The sequence below is a fragment of the Monodelphis domestica genome, chromosome 1, assembly GCF_027887165.1.
Source record: "Monodelphis domestica isolate mMonDom1 chromosome 1, mMonDom1.pri, whole genome shotgun sequence".
Lineage (NCBI taxonomy): Eukaryota > Metazoa > Chordata > Mammalia > Didelphimorphia > Didelphidae > Monodelphis > Monodelphis domestica.
The window spans coordinates 91747338-91766206 of NC_077227.1; positions in this window are offsets into that span (position 1 = coordinate 91747338).

The following is an 18869-nucleotide window of genomic DNA, read 5'->3' on the forward strand; positions in this document are numbered from 1 at the left end:
CAACAAAGCATTTGTGTGTAATTATCATGAAGTAAACAAGGAGTTGTTCAAATACTGACATGCAGATGCCAACTTCTTGAGGGGGAAAATGCATTACCCCAAAAGTAAATATAGGCAGCCTGGATTGTTTCCTTATATGCATGCTTGTTTAAGAATAAAATTCTAGGATTTAGAAATTGGATGGGCCATCTAATCTGCCCTCCTCACTCCTTAGATGAAAATACTGAACGCTACTGTTTATGGATATCTGATTATTTCTTTACTGAGTCCCTGATGTCATGTCATGAAAGTAAAAGTAAATGTGAAGCCAAAAAAGTAGTTCCTTTTAATCTCTGGGCATCCATCCTTAGAACACTTGGGTCTCAAAGATAAACAGAGGAGGTATCTCAGGAGAAAATCATACAAGCTAGTAATAAACTTCTAGACTTCTAAATAGAGTGAAGCTCAAAATTTTTGGAAGTTAGTCCATTACTATTTGAAACTACCCAGTAAAGATGTGGCTATTTTACCTCCTTCACTCAAAGAAGATGAAATCCTTTGATCCCTTCATGCCAATGTATTTAATAGTCTGTTTCCAGCTATATCATGCTCTGTCCCAATGTGGAATGGAACTTACAGAAGAAAGTTTGGCTCAGGAGCCCCTAGAGTTTGGCAGCTCCTGAAGGGTCAGCTAGTCCAACCCTTAAATGAAGAGAAACCCTTCTAGTGTCCCTGCAAGTGGCTATCTAGCCTCCATTTGAAGATCTCCAGGGATGGGAACTCTTCTACCTCTGGCATCAGCTCATTCTACATTGGGATAGCTCTAATTATTAAAAAGGTTTTTTCCTCCCTCATCTCTCATAGAGACTACCTTATTATTTCATTTTACCTGGATTCAATGATTAATCGATCCTTAATTAGGGGAATTAAATTCCTTATTCTCAAATTCATCAGTTCATTAACCCTTAACCTAGTTATTGTCTAGGGACAGTTCTAGTTTTGGGTTTATTCTAGGATTTCCCTGAAAAACATGGAAAATTTAAAAGGTATTCAGGGTATAAAAAGAAATGGGAGATAGGACATGCAATTTATTTATAATCAAAGAAAGTAATGATTGGCATGAAAGAATAACCAAAACAGAATTCAATAGCTTAATGATTACTACCAACACAGCTAGGAGATCAACATTTAAGCCTTATTAGGATATTGAATAGTTTTTGCAAAGCTGCTAATCAGTCACTTTCACATTTTACCTCCACACTGGGCATTCTCCTGTTCAACCAAACTAGTTTGATCTTTCTGGCACTCTCTCCAGTCTCAATAATTTCCTTGTCAAAATCTAATTTCTCTCAATCCAGCTGCAATTTCAAGCACTCCAATTGTACTATCTTGGTTATCACCCAATTCCTTCCTCTGCTGAATCCTCAGAACTAACTAGAAGACAGACAACTCAAAGAAGAAGACCTTGGTGCACCCTTAATTGTCTAAGTTTCCAGTTTTTATTTGTAATGTGGATGAAATCTCCACGATCCCAGGTTCTGGAGGGATCGTGTCTCTTCTCATCCTTTACTCTTGTTGCCTTAAAAGTAACAATTTGGAAGAGACCAACTAGAATATGTATCCTCTTTTCTAAAAGGTCCCTTGGATCCTAATTTCTTCTGGCTCAGCAGTCAATCAGTGTAATTTCAGTGAATGAATTGTATGTGACTAGAAGTTGACCTCCCAAGTTTCCCTGTGGTCAACAAGAATGGTAGTTGTGTATTCCATGAGGGGAGGAGAGCATCCATTTCACTAATAGAACCACAGCCTACCTTTCCTCAGTGTTTTTCCATTGCCCCCTAATTGTGCCTCCCAAAGACTAATTCCTCTTTCATATGATGGTCTAGTAAATGCTTAAAGAAAAATAAAATACCATTATTAGGTCCTCCTTCCTCCACCTCATAAATGCTCAAATCTTTCCATTGATCATCTTATGAAATGATCTGCAATCTTCTTGCCATCCCAATTACCCTTTCCTGTAAGAGCTTTAGTTTTTCATTGGTTTTCTTAAAATGTGACACTCAAGAACTGAACACAATAGCCCAAAATGTAGCCATAGATCATTTGAGTTGGAAGAGATCTTAGATATGATCTGGTTTAACTATTTTTTTACAGATGAAGAATATAAAGCCCAGGGGGTAAGATGACTTGCCTGTTTCAGATCAATGGTGGAGCTGAAACTAGAAACAAAAGCAATGGGAACCTGTCACATATTTGGGTGATAATTGAGGAAACTTGAATTCTTTTCCTCCATTTCAACCACCAGAAGATAAAGCATCCCTCTAAAAAAGCACAATCAATTAATTTACTTTGTTTTTGAACACTTTCCTATGATGCAGTAAATATTAATTTATAATATGTTCTATGATCAGAACCAAACTTTTCTGTCTACCAGGATATCCTCTTATAGACTGTTAGCCACACAGAATGGTCATACACTATTTCATTCAAGATTTCTGTGTATTTTTTACTCCTTTTTATTGCATAGTTGCTGCATTTTTGTTGCCTTATTTTTTGGTAAACTCTAGAAGGCATTTTTACAGGAAGAGAAGGGGGAGCAGCACTAAAGAAATCCTGTTTGTTTTTTAAGCAATAGTTTTAGTGGTTACTTTCATATGACCCTTATCAGTGTCAAAACCAGGGTTTACTTACACATTACTAAACTTATAAACATGCTCCCACACACTTACTTTCATGCTTATACAAAGAAACCCAAGTAAACATTTTAAAATTATGTTGGGGCTTTGGGGTGCAATTAGTTTGTTTTTCCCTTTGGGAAAAGATCTTATTTATATTATGAGTTACATTCACAGTTTGGAGATAAATAGCATCAAGATGGTTAACTGTAATATCTTTTAAAAATTTCATATGGTTAAAAATGTATGTTGAGACTTATAATTTTGTGAAACTTTTCTGTTCTAATTTCCAGAAGTTTCTCAGGTGTGTTTCCAGGAATTGAAATGACTGGAGCAAAAGGAAAATGATAGTCATATATACTTGAGGTGAAGGGCTGGGAGGACTTGAAGATCATTCTGCCATTTTTCAGTATAACTCTACTCTGAGATGTTTTCTATAACTTCTTCCTTTCTTCTTTCTTCCTTTTCTTCTTACTTTTTTGCATTAGCCTTCTTTTGTCCTTTCTCCTAAAGAAGAAAATTTGTGTGAAGGCGAGGTTAGTGGGGAAAGAGAATGGCCAAAGAAGAATTAATCTAAGTTTCCAGCACCTTTTTTGCCTCTTTCCTACCTCAAGTTATAAACAAGTAGAGATCTGAATACACATATTCCAAGAATTTTAATAATAAACATTGTATTTGTCACTACTCTTTCTCAAGGTCAGAGATTTCCAGATTTTTTTGATCATGCACCCATTTTCCCCCATGGTAGTTATTCTGGTGATGGGGAGAGAAGCTTTTTTCCCCTCAATGGCACTTGCAACAATTGCTAAGGTCAAGGTTAGGTTTTAATTGCATTGAGTTGATAATGTCTGCTTACAAAGGAGAAGGTTGGAAGTTTTATTCAGCTTCAGATGGGAATGGAATGGGAGATTATTGGGCCATCATGGATGAAAGGTAGGTGTGGTTACAGTGGAAATAGGTACAATGACTGACTATTGATGGGGAGAAGGGATGCAACCCATCTTCCTACCCTCTGATTGGTTGATCATTTACTCTATAGGGATGTCACCTATCCTCTAGGTCCTTTCTATTTAGAGCTTCTGAAAGGGATGCTATAAAAGAAGGAACAAAAAGAAAATCAAAGACCAGGGGGAGCTAGGTGGCTCCGAGGATAGAGATGGAAAGTCCTGGGTTCAAGTCTGACCTCACATACGTCCTAGCTGTGTGACCCTGGGCAAGTTACTCACATCAATTACTTACCTTACCACTCTTCTGCCTTGTAACAAATACTTAATTGTTCAACAGTGATGGGTGTTTCACAAAACAATGAACTCAAATCCTAGAACTATTTGAGCATAGGCTAGATAGCCATCCATTAGGGATAATGTAGAGGGGATTCTTTCAATGGGCAGGAGTTTGGTCTAGGTGACCCTATTGTCATTGAAAAAATCATAGAACTACCAAGACTCAGAAAATGAAAACTGGAAGTGGGTTCTAGCGCCATCATAAAGATTCTTCTTTAGTTTGGTAGGTCTGCCTCTTATTTACCTTCCTTCCATATGTCATATTTTCCTGGAGTAAGTGGTTAGAAGGTGGGCATGAGAAATGTGAATATTCTGGTGGGATTAAGGGACCAAAAGATTCTATGAGATGTAACATGATAGTAAAAATTCTAGACTCCTGAGTACCATATTACAAGTAACTCCTAAAAACTCTCCTTAATGAGTCACTGGATCAGGTCTTCTATTTTACCTTTTTGTAAAACATTGAAAATTGCTATATTCTTTTCCTGAGGATCTATAAATTCACTTTATCTAAAACAATTGAGAAAAGTCATATACAGGGCATGGTTTCTAAATCTCCTAGGCATTTAACATGCTCTATTTTTATTATAGCTTTTTGTATGTATGTCTTTTTTTTAATAACCCTTAAATTCCATATTAGAAACAATACTATTAGCTCTAAGGTAGAAGAGCAGAAAGGGCTAAGCAATGGAATTAAGTGATTTGTTTAGGGTTATACAGCTAGAAAGTTTCTGAAATCAGATTTGAACCCAGGACTTCCTATCTCCAGGCCTGGCTTTCTACCCACTGAGCCAGGTAGTTTCCCCTGTGTGTATGTCTTATTATTAACCTTGCTAGAATAAAAGGCCTTTGAAGATGGGACTAAATCTCATTATATCTCATTTTAAAACATATCATCAGACAGTTGTGAATTTCTTTTCCTTTTTAAAATACGTTCTGAATAATAACTTCTATTTATATATTTAAATATAAGAATCATTTTCAGTACACTTTACACACTGAATCTTCCTTTTTTTTTTTCATGTTTTAATAGATGTTTTTTTTTTAATATATTTTATTTGATCATTTCCAAGCATTATTCGTTAAAGACATAGATAATTTTCTTTTCCTCCCCCCCACCCCCCATAGCCGACGCGTAAGTCCACTGGGCATTAGATGTTTTCTTGATTTGAACCCATTGCTTTGTTGATAGTATTTGCATTAGAGTGTTCATTTAAAGTCTATCCTCTGTCATGTCCCCTCAACCTCTGTATTCAGGCAGTTGCTTTTTCTCGGTGTTTCCACTCCCATAGTTTATCCTTTGCTTATGAATGGTGTTTTTTTTCTCCTGGATCCCTGAAAGTTGTTCAGGGACATTACACTGCCACTGATGGAGAAGTCCATTACGTTCGATGATACCACAGTGTATTAGTCTCTGTGTACAATGTTCTCCTGGTTCTGCTCCTCTCGCTCTGCATCACTTCCTGGAGGTTGTTCCAGTCTCCATGGAACTTCTCCACTTTATTATTCCTTTGAGCACAATAGTATTCCATCACCAACATATACCACAGTTTGTTCAGCCATTCCCCAATTGATGGGCATCCCCTCGTTTTCCAGTTTTGGGCCACCACAAAGAGCGCAGCTATGAATATTTTTGTACAAGTCTTTGTGTCCATTATCTCTTTGGGGTACAGACCCAGCAGTGCTATGGCTGGGTCAAAGGGTAGATATTCTTTTGTTGCCCTTTGGGCATAGTTCCAAATTGCCCTCCAGAATGGTTGGATCAGTTCACAACTCCACCAGCAATGAATTAATGTCGCTACTTTGCCACATCCCCTCCAGCATTCATTACTTTCCTTTGCTGTTATGTTAGCCAATCTGCTAGGTGTGAGGTGATACCTCAGAGTTGTTTTGATTTGCATCTCTCTGATTATAAGAGATGTAGAACACTTCTTCATGTGCTTGTTAATAGTTTTGATTTCTTTATCTGAGAACTGCCTATCCATTTCCCTTGCCCATTTATCAATTGGAGAATGGCTTGATTTTTTGTACAATTGATTTAGCTCATTATAAATATGAGTAATTAAACCTTTGTCAGAGGTTTCTATGAAGATTTTTTCCCAATTTGTTGTTTCCCTTCTGATTTTAGTTATATTGGTTTTGTTTGTACAAAAGCTTTTTAGTTTGATGTAGTCAAAATTATTTATTTTACATTTTGTGATTCTTTCTATATCTTGCTTGGTTTTAAAGCCTTTCCCCTCCCAAAGGTCTGACATGTATACTATTCTGTGTTTACCCAATTTACTTATGGTTTCCTTCTTTATGTTTAAGTCACTCACCCATTTTGAATTTATCTTGGTGTAGGGTGTGAGGTGTTGATCTATTCCTAGTCTCTCCCACACTGTCTTCCAATTTTCCCAGCAGTTTTTATCGAATAGTGGATTTTTGTCCCAAAAGCTGGGATCTTTGGGTTTATCGTATACTGTCTTGCTGAGGTCGTTTTCCCCCAGTCTATTCCACTGATCTTCCTTTCTGTTTCTTAGCCAGTACCAAATTGTTTTGATGACTGCTGCTTTGTAATATAGTTTGAGGTCTGGGACTGCAAGGCCCCCATCATATGTGTTTTTTTTCATTATTTCCCTGGATATCCTTGATCTTTTGTTCTTCCAAATGAACTTTGTTATGGTTTTTTCTAAATCAGTGAAGAAGTATTTTGGTAGTTCAATGGGTATGGCACTAAATAGATAAATAAGTTTGGGTAGGATGGTCATTTTTATTATATTGGCTCGTCCTATCCATGAGCAGTTAATGTTTTTCCATTTGTTCAAGTCTAGTTTTAGTTGTGTGGCGAGTGTTTTGTAGTTGTGTTCATATAGTTCCTGTGTTTGTCTTGGGAGATAGATTCCTAGGTATTTTATTTTGTCTAAGGTGATTTTGAATGGGATTTCTCTTTCTAGTTCTTGCTGCTGAGCTGTGTTGGAGATATATAGAAAAGCTGATGATTTATGTGGGTTTATTTTGTATCCTGCAACTTTGCTAAAGTTGTTGATTATTTCAATTAGCTTTTTGGTTGAATCTCTAGGATTCTTTAAGTAGACCATCATGTCATCCGCAAAGAGTGATAACTTGGTCTCCTCCTTGCCTATTCTGATGCCTTCAATTTCTTTATCTTCTCTAATTGCTACTGCTAGTGTTTCTAGTACAATGTCAAATAGTAGAGGTGATAATGGGCATCCTTGTTTCACTCCTGATCTTATTGGGAATGCATCTAGTTTATCCCCATTGCAGATGATATTGGCTGTTGGTTTTAGATATATACTGTTTATTATTTTTAGGAATGACCCTTCTATTCCTATGCTTTCTAGTGTTTTTAATAGGAATGGGTGTTGTACTTTATCAAAGGCTTTTTCTGCATCTATTGAGATAATCATGTGGTTCTTGCTAGTTTGCTTGTTGATGTGGTCAATTATGTGGATGGTTTTCCTAATGTTGAACCAGCCCTGCATCCCTGGTATGAATCCTACTTGATCATGGTGAATGATCCTTCTGATCACTTGCTGGAGTCTTTTTGCTAGTATCCTATTTAAAATTTTTGCATCTATATTCATTAGGGAGATTGGTCTATAGTTTTCTTTCTCTGTTTTTGACCTGCCTGGTTTTGGAATCAGTACCATGTTTGTGTCGTAAAAGGAGTTTGGTAGAGCTCCCTCTTTGCTTATTATGTCAAATAGTTTGTATAGTATTGGGGTTAACTGTTCTCTGAATGTTTGATAGAATTCACAGGTGAATCCATCAGGCCCTGGGGATTTTTTCTTAGGAAGTTCTTTGATGGCTTGATGGATTTCAATTTCTGATATGGGATTATTTAAGAATTCTATTTCCTCTTCTGTTAGTCTAGGCAGTTTGTATTTTTGTATATATTCATCCATTTCTCCTAAATTGGTGTATTTATTGCCATATAATTGGGCAAAGTAATTTCTAATGATTGCCTTAATTTCCTCCTCATTGGAGGTGCTGTCCCCCTTTTCATCTTTAATGCTGTGAATTTGCTTTTCTTCCTTCCTTTTTTTAATTAGATTGACCAGTACTTTGTTTATTTTGTTTGTTTTTTCAAAGTACCAGCTTCTTGTCTTATTTATTAAATCAATAGTTCTATCACTTTCGATTTTATTAATTTCTCCCTTAATTTTTAGGATTTCTAATTTGGTTTTCTGCTGGGGGTTTTTAATTTGATCGCTTTCGAGTTTTTTCAATTGCATTTCCAATTGATTGATCTCTGCTCTCCCTTGTTTGTTAATATGAGCTTTCAGGGATATGAATTTGCCTCTGATTACCGCTTTGGCTGCATCCCAAAAGGTTTGAAAGGATGTTTCGCCATTGTCATTTTCCTTGATGAAATTATTAATTGTTTCTATGATTTCTTCTTTAGCTAAACGGTTTTGGAGTATCATATTGTTTAATTTCCAATTGGTTTTAGATTTGGTTTTCCATGTACCATTACTAATCATTATTTTTATTGCCTTGTGATCTGAGAAGGCTGCATTCATTATTTCTGCTTTTTTGCATTTGTGTGCTATGTTTCTGTGACCTAATGTATGGTCAATTTTTGTGAATGTGCCATGTGGTGCTGAGAAGAAGGTGTATTCCTTTTTATCCCTATTTATTTTTCTCCATATGTCTATTAATTCTAATTTTTCTAAGATTTCATTCACTTCTTTTACCTCTTTCTTATTTATTTTTTGATTTGATTTATCTAAATTTGATAATGGTTGGTTTAAGTCTCCCACTAGTATGGTTTTATTGTCTATTTCTTCCTTCAATTCTCCTAGTTTCTCCATTAGAAATTTGGGTGCTATATTATTTGGTGCATACATGTTGATTAATGATATTTCCTCATTGTCTAGAGTCCCTTTTAACAAAATTACCTTCCCTATCCCTTTTGATCAGGTCTATTTTTGCATTGGCTTTATCAGATATCATGATTACCACTCCTGCCTTCTTTCTATCAGTTGAGGCCCAGAAGGTCTTACTCCATCCTTTAATTCTGACCTTGTGGGTGTCAACCCGCCTCATGTGTGTTTCTTGAAGACAACATATGGTAGGGTTTTGGATTCTAATCCATTCTGCTATTCGTCTACGTTTTATGGGTGAGTTCATCCCATTCACGTTCAAAGTTATGATTGTCATTTGTGGACTCCCTGGCATTTTGATTGCCTTCCCTAATTCTAACCTTTTCTTCTTCGGCTCTACCTTTTAGTCCAGTGATTTACTTTGAATCAGTCCCCCTTGTCCCCTCCCTTGATGTTTCCCTTTTTAGTCCCTCCCTTTTTGTTCCCTCCCCCTCCCCCCTCTCTTTCCCTCCCTTTTTGTTCTCCCTCTCCCCCTCCCCCCCTTGGTTTTCCCTTCTCCTTACCCTTGTTGGGTAAGATAGAATTCAAGATCCCAATGGATCTGGATGTTTTTCCCTCTCAGAGTTGATTTCCCTGAGATTGAGGTTTAAGTAAACCCCCCCCTCTCTTCCTCTCCTTCTTATAGGAGTTTTCTTCCCCTCCCCTTCCCCTGTGAATCTTTGTGTGGGAACCATTATTCTATTTGGTCTTTCTTTACCCCCTATTTATACATTACATTTTCCCCACATATTAGTATACATAGGTTGATATAAATGTAGTCCTTATAGAAGAGAGTTTGAGTAAAAGAAGATAACATTTTTCCCCTTTCCTTAATATTTACCTTTTCAGGTATTCCTTGCTCTTTGATTTTCGGTATCAAACTTTCCACAGAGCTCTGGTCTTTTCTTTGCAAAAAGTTGGAAGTCTTCTATTTTGTTGAATGCCCATACTTTCCCTTGGAAGTATATAGTCAGTTTTGCTGGGTAGCTGATTCTTGGTTGGAGACCCAGCTCTCTTGCCTTTCTGAAGATCATGTTCCATGCCTTGCGATCATTCAGCGTAGAACTTGCAAGGTCTTGTGTGACCCTGATTGGCATTCCTTTATATCTAAATTGTCTTTTTCTGGCTTCCTGTAGGATTTTTTCTTTTGTTTGATAGCTTTGGAATTTGGCAATTACATTCCTGGGAGTTGTCTTTTGGGGGTTTAGTGTAGAAGGTGTTCTGTGAGCTATGTCAGTGGATGTATTGCCCCCTTGTTCTAGAATCTCTGGGCAATTTTCTTTGATTATATCTTGTATCACCATGTCCAGTTTGGTGTTTATTTCTGGCTTTTCTGGGAGTCCAATTATTCTTAAATTTTCTCTTCTCCCCCTGTTTTCCAGATCTATCACCTTGTCGGTGAGATATTTTATGTTCTCTTCTAATTTCTTGGTGTTTTGGCTTTGCTTTATTAGTTCTTGCTTTAAAGCCTGGTTTTCTTTTACAGTTTGGTCAAACTGGTTCTGTAGATGCATGAATTTCTTTTGCATCATTTCCCACTTTTCCTCCCAGAGGGCTTCCATCTTTTTGGTCCTTTCTGATTCAAATTCTTCATGGGTTTGTGGAGAGTTTCTATTTCCTTTGGAAGATTTTGGAGAATTTTCTTGTATATCTTCTTCTATCTGCTCTGTATTTTGTATTTTGGCTCCATAGAATGTGTCCAGAGTCGCCCCTTTCTTCTTATTTTTCTTGGTATTTTGGGGCTTCTGTGCTTCTGTGGAGTTTGTCATCTCTGAATGTGGAGGATTGGCTTTTCTTGTCTTTGTCTGGTGATCAGAGGCTTTAGTCCGGGGCAAATTGTCCCTTCTATGAGCGTTCCCTGGGTTAAACTGAATATGCCTCACTGGAACTGGAATGGAAGGGTCGGACCACGAGGCCACACTCTCCCCCCGGCTCGATTTCCGGAAGTTGCCTTCAGAATCCCTGGCCGTGAGGCTGTTTCGTCGGCCTGCGGGGGGATGGGCTGCCGCTTCCCCAAGCTCCGAGAGCACAGACTTTCACTGAGACTTGGATAGCAGGATCCAGCCCGTGAGGCTGTCTTGCCCGCCCTGAGGGTTGCTGTTGTTTTGACCAGCTCTCTGCAGCGGAGGCCCCAGGCAGTAACTTTCACCCGGACCGACAGGCTCTCTGCAGCGGAAGCCCCAGGCAGTAACTTTCACCCGGACTGGGACTTGGGTAGAAGACCCTGAGGGTTGTTGTTCCGAGGACCCTGCTCTCTGAGCCCGGCGCGGCTGCCGCTTCCGGGAGCCTTGGACTCTGCGCTCCTACCCCTGAGGTCCGAGGGATCTCGGGTTCTGGCTTTTAAGGGGAGCCGTACCTTTTGAACCGGGTCCAGGTCCAGGAGGAGGGTTCCCAGGGTCTGTGCTGTTGATCGTTTTGAATTTCGGCGCCTTAGGAGCTTCTAGTTTGAGATCGGTCGGGAAGGGTTTTCCGGAGATCTGAACTTCAGCTTTCTCTAAGCCGCCATCTTAACCGGAAGTCTGAATCTTCCTTTTTAACACACAAAATTCTAGCAACAAAATAATTTGTCTGATAGGATGTGCAACATTCCACTCCTGTAGCCTCCCACCCCTCTATTGAGAGGAGCAGAGTGTTTTCTTCTTTTATCTCAGACCAACATTGGTCATTTCATTTAGACTCAGTTTCACAGTATCTTTGTCTTTTTTCATTTACAATTCTGTAATAATAATTACAATTACTTTAGTAATCACAATATAAAATAATCTTTTCTACCAAAAGACCAAAAATATTATTATGGAATTTGAGATTATCAAATTCTGACAGTATTTTTTCAAAAGCATAAATGTCTTTTCATCCCCATCCTTTTTGGTTTCTAGTTTTTAGGTTTTTTATCTACATCCTCTTGGATTTTTTACTGAAAAAATCCCAGCTGTCTAGTTTCTTGTTTTGCAGGGGGATTTTGATGTGTTCTTTGAAGTCTCTGTCTTTTCTATAGGGAAATCAGCCTTGTCCTTAGCAACATCCAAAGGCAATCTCTCTAAAAATAGCATTAAATAAAGCATTGAAGAGGTGAAGGTGCTACTGCTATGAAAGAGGTCTAGATTCCTGAGTCTCTTCCATAACACATTTCCAGGGGGCCTGGGTCTTCCAGGATTTGGTTGTCTTCACATTTGTTACTACTATGGATGTCCCTTAATGAGGAAAGGAAGGAAGAAGGAATGAAGGAGTGAATAAAGGAATGAATGAAGGAACAAAGGAATGAACAAAGGAAGGAACAAAGGCGGAATCTGAGCACTGAGGTTCACTCCTTCCTGGAGATCAGCTCCCAGAAACCCCTCTGGAGACTGAATCTCAAGAATGTATCATCCAGATTAGCAGATCCTCTGGCACATCCCTTGCCTTTCCCTGGGTGCCAAAAAGCCTATTGGATCAAAGGAATAAAGCCTTCAAATTGCCTTGTGCCTTATCTCCTGCTGGTCCCAACACCACTGACCTCTCCATAAGGTCATTAATAACAATTCCCTTTTTTTTCCCCTTGGAGGAAATACTGGCTTTATAGAGTTTATAGTTTATACTATATTTTTCCCCCACCATTCAGATTTGACCTTCTTGGTCACTGGGGCTCTGCTCTATGCTTTCATGTAATTAGGGGAAGTCATGCAACTCTCTTTTACGGAAAAGCATTCTTTTGTAAATTTAGATAATTCCAAACTTACCAACTCATTCAATGTTCCATCTAATGAGGTGACACTATATAAGATGATTGCTCTGTTTATTATTTGCCTTGTTATCATATTTTAAAGCTAACTGTCCATTAAATTGGGTTAAACAGTACTATCTTTCCCAAATTTATTCAATACTCTAATCATTTTTTCCATGGTTACTACCCCTCACTATCTTTACCCTCTCCCATATGGTTTCTTTCTCATTACATTCATTTAATAGCAAAACCTTTGGCCCTGGCTCTGCCTCTCTGTGTCTCTACCTCTCTGTCTCTGTCTCTTCTATCTCTGTCTCTCTCACTTTCTCACTCCCTTTCTAATTACCTAGCTAATTTTCCTTGTCAAAGCATACACATTAATTTGCTCGTGCTTCTCGAAGCAATCAATCTGCATGAAATGGGTTTTCCTTTTTTTTCTTTTGAAAAATATTCTGAATATGAGATATTATGATGTAGAGCAAACAGCCAGACTTTTAGGGACTTAGATTTGAAATCAAGAGGCCAGGGGTTTGAATACTCTCTCTGACACTATCTGGTTGACCACAGGCAAACCACTTAATTTTTTTTTCTTTTGGTAAGATCATCTCATTCTTTTTAATCACTTCCAATTCCTACCATTACTGCCTTTCTTCAAGATTCAGCTCAAATTCCACCTCTGCAGGAGGGCTTTATCAGATCTCACTCCCCTCCCCTTCAGATTTGTTGTTGTTCAGTTATCTCAGTAGTGTCTGATTCAGTGTGACTCCATTTGGTATTTTCTTGTCAAAGATACTGGAATGGTTTGTCATTTCCTTCTCCAGTTCATTTCACAAATGAGAAAGCTGAAGCAAACAGGGTTAAGTAACTTGCCCAGAGTCACATAGCTAATAAGTGTCTGAGACCTGATTTGAACTCAGATCTTCCTGACTCCAGATAATGGACTCCATCCGCTGTGCCCACTTGCTGCTCCTCCTCACCCTTCAAGTAATCTTCCATTATGTTGAATGTAGTTATTTGCATGGTGTCTCCCTCTAAAATGGCTAAGCTCCTTTGGGATACCTTTCTTTGAATCACCATTGCTTAGCCTTTTGCCTGGTGCACAGTAAAGGTTCATAAATGCTTTTTTTGACTGGTTAAAAACATAGAAGGAGTGACCTGAAGATCATGGTGTCCAGGTTCAGCGATCTTGGTTGTTTCTTTCACTTTTTGCTTGTTTGGCATTTTCCCACTCCTTTGATGTATTAGCCCTTGAGCCTTCCATGGTGAATTAAAATGCATTAATAATGATAAAAATAGAATGAAGTACATTATAGTATCCTGAGAAGACTTCCTTAATAAATTCAACAACTATATGGAGTTCTTAATCCATTTAAGGGAAATGTATTTGGTTCTGGTGGGATAGCCTCATAGAGCTAAGAAAGTATCTTCATCTGATGGTCACAGAGAGAATGGATTTCCATAAGCAGAGAGGATGAAGGGAAGCAATTCATGTAAGGTGTAGGGAGAACTCATAGGAACAAAGCACACAAATTGGAAATCAGTAGATAGCGTGCATGAAGACCTGCAGTAGTAGGCAAAGAGTTAATCATTGTGGGCAGATTGATTGATTGAAAATGCTCCTTTCTAGAGTTACTTGAGCTTTATCTTATGCTACAGCTTGTAGTGAATTCTACAACAAGCAGAGAAAGTTAGTCTACCATGGCTGTTACAGATGAAGGTCAGTTGTCATTTCTATTATAAAGCCCATTTTTCATGGATATAATGTTTGGCATTTGAAATTACATGGGGCTTAAACTTTACTTAATGCTTTTGATTTAAAACCAAGTGGAGGAACGCAGTTATTACTCCAATGAGCAGATAATATCACTGTAGCCTTGTCAGTAGAAGTTGCTTTTTAAAATTAGTACTGCAGAGGACTTTTAAAAAATGATACCGAGCTTTCAACAATGATAGGAAATCAACATTTTTTAAAAACAAATACTCAGTGTTATCAAATTCTCCAAAGGGATACTATGGAAAGATGGGAAGTGCCCTGGGAATATTTTGTATTCATATATTTTAATGAAAACATGGAAAATATCAGTTTTGTGGGAAAAATGGTAATTTAGGCAAAAGAAAAAGAAAAGGATTATTAGTAATTTAGACTTTAAATCTCTTATAAGTCTTCTAGGGGCTGCTAAGGAGGCAGAGGGATAGAGTCCTGGGTCTAGAGTCAGGAAAATCTGAATTCAAATCTGGTTTTAGACACTTCCTTGGCTGTGACCCTAGTCTCTCTTTCCTTGATTGTAAAATGGAGGTTATAATAATAGTACCTACTTACCAGATTTATCATGAGAATCAAATAAGGTGTTTATAGAATATGTAGCTCAATGCCTAACATTAAATAGATGCTTAATATTTATTTTCCTTTTTTGTATTAAGTTTTATAATTAGCAAAAAGTAAAATTGTATCTATACTTTTTTCTTGTGTTCATTATATCAACTCAACCTTTTCTTGACTTTTACATTAGTTGTACCCTACAGCTAAAATATATATCTATTAGCAAACTAATTATATTTTATTTCATTTTTAAAATAATGTCCATCACTTCCTCACTGTGTGACCCTGGGCAAATCACTTAACACCCATTGCTTAGCCCTTACTACTCTTCTTCTTTGGAAGCGATACACAGAATTGATTCTAAGACAGAAGGTAAGGCTCTAAAAATTAAAAAAAAAAGATAATGTTCATAAACTTATGCATGAAAGGCTATAAAACTCTGCATATTCTTTGATTCAGCAATACCACTATTAGGTCTATATCCTAAAGAAATCAAGAAAGAAGAGGGAGGGGAAAAGACCCATTTGTTAAAAAATAGAATCTCTTTTTGTGGTAGGCAAAGAATTGGAAATTAAGGGGCTGCCTTCAATTGAGGAATGGCCAAACAAGTTTCATATATGTTTGAGATGAAATACTATTGTGCTATAAATGGTTAGTAAGGTACCGTACATATGTAAAATTTGTACAGACAAAACTATGTGCATTTGTAAAATACTAGTGGAACTACCATTCTAACAATATAATGTTAAGTTACTGACAGTCTGACAACAAACACACAGGGCAAGATTAGGTAAATCATTTGAAATTCTAACTAAGATTAGAGACAGATGGATAGCATATTTAACATAAGTTACATTACACAATAACATTAGGAATGAATATTGTTTATAAAACTTTTACTTAGAACAGGCTATAGTTCATTAGGAAATAAGCAAGTTTTATTGTTGTTAAAAAACTTTAAATTGTTGCATTGGTTATCATTGTTTTCAAAACCATATTGTGCTTCTATGTTATGACCTACTCCACTCTCCTTAATCCCAAATCTTAGAATAGGGTCAGACTAGGCTTTTTAATTTGGAAGGTTGTGGAATACTTTAATAGTATCATAGCTTAGACAGTAAAAAAAAGAAATTTAGAAAATAAGAGGTAAGTATGAAAAGACAAATGCAGAATTACTGGTTGTAAATTCTGCCAAAGACAAAAAAATGGGGATTTGTAAATAAAGAATTATTTGGGCAAATAAAAACGCATCTGCAAAAAGAAAAGGAGCTCAGAACTTTTAGTAATGCCAATCAACTGAGATAGGGAGACAGTTCCAATGGAACCTTGGGAAAAAGCAGTTAAGAAGCTTCAGCTACATGAGACTTATTTTTTCCTGGCTGTTTCTACCTGAAGGTTCGGAGACAGACCCCTTCATCTCCTCTTTAGCCATTGCTTTATACATAGACTGTGAGCTGAAGAAAAATTTGGTTTAGCCCAAAAGAGACTTGTCATCAGTGCTGTTGATATCTACCATTAGGGGAAGATAATTTGTTTCTGAACTAATTATATTTCAAATCTTCAATCAGCAAGATAACTTATAAAGTTGGAGACCCTAATTTCCCTCTTCCCTTCCCCTACCTCTTCTTACTCCTCTCCCCAAAGAATAAAGACCCTTTAGTTAAAGGTCTGGTTGTGGGATTTGGTAATTAGGGGGAAAATCTACAACTTACCATCTGTGAGAAGATCATTACCCAGACCATTGAAAGGAACAGGAAGTAGTACAGGGGAGATGCTCAAGAAGATTCAGTCTCTCCTTTGGCTTGCTTCCTGGTGCAACTTCTATAAAATTCCCACCACTAGAATTCACCAGTTGCATTATCTACTTACAGTACTCTCAGGAAAACCTGGGAAGATTTATATGAAGTGATTCTAAGTGAAGTGAACAGAACCAGGAGAACATTATACACAGTAATAACAATACTGTCAATGATCAATTATAAATATCCTAAATACAACAAATCAAAAAGACTAAAGTCTAAAGGACTCAATGAAAAATGCTATCTACCCTAGAAAAAGAACTGATGGGGTCTAAATGTAGATCAAAACAGACCATTTGTACTTTGTTTATTCATATTCTTTTCTTTTGGATATGTGTCTTCTTCTACAATATGACTAATATTGAAATATATTTCATAATCATTCATGTATAATCTATTTCAAATTGTTTAACCTCTTAGGGAAGGGGAAGGGGAAGAAGTGCAGAAGAAAATTTGGAATCCAAAAAAATGTTAAAATTGCTTTTTTATATGTTTTGGGAAAAATAAAATATTAATGAAAAGATAACATTTATGCCCTATAGAATGTATTTTATAGTGCAGAATTAGCAATTTTCATTTTTGTGGGAAACACATGAAAATATGCTTAAATTTACTAATAAAAAGAAATGAAAACAAAAACAACTAAAAAGTTTTATCTCGTACCCTAAAAATTGTTAGAAATGACATAAAATAGGAACCTTTGATGTTGTAAGATCTATGAAAAGACAGGCACACTGATACATAGTTGGTAGAGCTGTGAATTTACCCAATTACTCTGACTGTTCATTTAAAATTTACCAGAAAATGACTAAACTATTCATAACTTTCAATTCAGTGTAATACTAATGCTTGGCATAAACCCCAAGGAGATCAAAGACAGAAACAAAATTCTAGTATTTACCAAATTTTTCATAACTACTTAAAAGCAGAAAAAAATATGGAAACAAAATGAATGTCCATTGATTGGGCAATGGCTGAACAAACTGTTGTATATAATTGTAATGGAATTTTATTGTAACAAATGAGAGGAATTCAAAGAAACATGGGAAGGATTATATGAACTGATATAGAAAGAGGTAAACTGAGTGAGGAAACCAATATACACAATGACTTCAACAATATAATTGAAAAAATCACTAAGAGGAAATTGAACTCTAAGAAAATGATTTTAAAATCCAATGATTGTCCTGGACAACATATAATGAAATAACCCTCTGTTCTCTTGGCTTTGAGGTGAGGGATTACTTGGACAAAAGGTGGTATGTATTGTCAAATGCAATCATTGTATTAGGTATGGGGTTTTTCCCCCTTAATTGCTTTTCTTTGCTGCAAGGGAATATTCCAGGTTTTTGTGGTTTGGAGCAGGTAATTATTTTTAGAAATCATTAGAATGTAAAAATAAGGCATACTGATAAAACTTTGAAAATAGTACTCCTTTTGCCATTTATCAAAAAACTATGAAAATTTTCTAAAGGCTTTTGTATGATTAATTATAAACTCCTTGAGGGCAGTCAGGATGTACATCTGCATTGACTTTTATAAATTCTATGTTGTGTGTGAATCATCACTTAGTCTGCTGTCATACCATTTACAATTCCATTGTCCAGAGGATGATATGTTTGGATGAAGCAGATGAGTATAGCAAAAGATCACTCCTCTCTCCCCTCACACCTAATTCTCTTGAGCCTTTAATATTGACTGTTTCTTGTCATGGATTCTTGAGTTATCAAAACCGGTCTGTTTATGGTGGTGTTCCATCCTGGCACTGGGATTTCTTCAAATGTGTTTGGTGCTTCTAGCTGCCATTTTGCCTTTGGTCTGATGCCTGGCTCTCATGAACAACTTCTGATTCCTACTCCTTATCTTGATGCCTCATTATTAATCTATGAATCACTACCACCTAATGGTGAGATGTGACTAGTGACAGAAATAGTTTCATCTGGAGCAATATTAGTATGTGTGGGGGGTGGCAAATTCAATGGAAAGCGTCAGTGGAAAGATGAGACCATCTCTAAGATTGGCACCACAGTAATGGGATCCTGGAAGAGAGTGATATCAAAACTATAGCTTGGAGAAGTTTTGGGATATCAGCTGTAGAACAGGGCCATAGGACAAGGTGTGGAGAGAAAGCATGCATCTCCCAGATGTTGGTGCTCTGGTAAAAAGTCCCATTCACCTTATGTTAGTTACAGATCCAGATATGGAATATATTACAGTCATTGTGATCCCATGAATTGAAATTGTT